A 1,275-nucleotide genomic window follows, 5' to 3' on the forward strand; every position below is an offset into this window, starting at 1 on the left:
GTAGTATTTCATAATATAAACATGCCATTATGCTTATCCGTTCTCCTGTTAATGGATATTTGGATTGCTTCAAGTTTGAGGCTGTTGTAAATAATGTTGCTATGAACATTGGTGCACGCATCTGTTTTGGACACACATTCATTTTTTATGGAGATATATCTAGGAGTAAACCTTCTGGATCATAAGTTAGGTATATGTTTAATTTTAGTAGATATGGCCAAATAGTTTTCCCGAAGCGGTTGTGTAATTTTACACTAACACCAACAGTGGGAATTCCAGTAGTCATTTTTGAGGTAAAAAAGAAGTCAGCAACTACCTTAACCTGAGCCAAGCTCCTGGAGGCATGAAATTTGCAAGGATTTGTAAGATGGGAAATCAGTAACACTTTGTAGCTGAGTGATGACAGAAAAACAATAAAAATGGAGGCCAGAGAGGGCACCTGTAACTGTCCCACCCTAACTAGTGCCAGCAGGAAGGAAACCCTGCAGCTATTTTGGGGTTTCCTAACATGGACATTAGCTAGTTAAAAGGGAAAGGAATTTGATGGAATAGGAGTGCTAAAATTGTTTCCAGTTAACTTATTAAAAACAATAATACAAAAAAAGTAGGATACGTAGCAATGTTTCTTATACTTTACTGAGCAAGAGCTGGTTAAAAATATGGAATTTGCATTTTTAAAGAGATACCCAGGTGATGTCAGTGTTGTTTCAAAACCACCAAGAAACACTGTTTGGAGGTTTGGCAATGCTTGCACATAATGCGTGCTGAGGATAATAACAAGAATATTCTCATCTCAGTTGACTTTACATTATAGCACCTGTTAACGCTTTTTTTTTTTTCACCTCTAAATGTTTTGTTGAGTGTCTTTTTAAACACAAAAATTGGGAGAAAGCGGTCTAAAGCCATTCCACCCTGAACAAGCCCGATCCCGTCTGATCTCAGAAGCTAAGCAGGGTCGGGCCTGGTTGGTATTTGAATGACAGACCACCTAGGAAGACTAGGTGCTGTAGGCGTAAAAAATAAAAAATAAGGGATTGTAAGCTGACAAGGTCCTTGTAATCTGCGAGGTCAAACAAGGGTTGCCTTGCCTAAAAAAAAATTAATTAATTAATTAAAGAAAATTGGGAGAAAGCTTCCACCATTCACTTTGTCCTCTGGGGTTCTTCTTCCCAGTAATGCAGGTTCAAAAGTGAGGGGCAGCTATTTCCTTCCTTCCTTGTTGCCAAAGAGGACAATAACCTCAGCCACCTTTTAAAGGGATTTACTGTTAGTTTC

At 38.4% G+C, this 1,275-nt stretch overlaps 1 pseudogene; it reads left to right on the forward strand.

The window, feature by feature from the left end:
• Nucleotides 1-894: 894 nt before the first annotated feature.
• LOC112471576 lies at nt 895-1,013 on the forward strand (annotated as a pseudogene).
• The last annotated feature ends 262 nt before the right edge of the window (nt 1,014-1,275 follow it).

Source organism: Pteropus alecto, unplaced genomic scaffold, assembly GCF_000325575.1.
Source record: "Pteropus alecto unplaced genomic scaffold, ASM32557v1 scaffold57, whole genome shotgun sequence".
In the NCBI taxonomy this organism is placed as follows: Eukaryota; Metazoa; Chordata; class Mammalia; order Chiroptera; family Pteropodidae; genus Pteropus; species Pteropus alecto.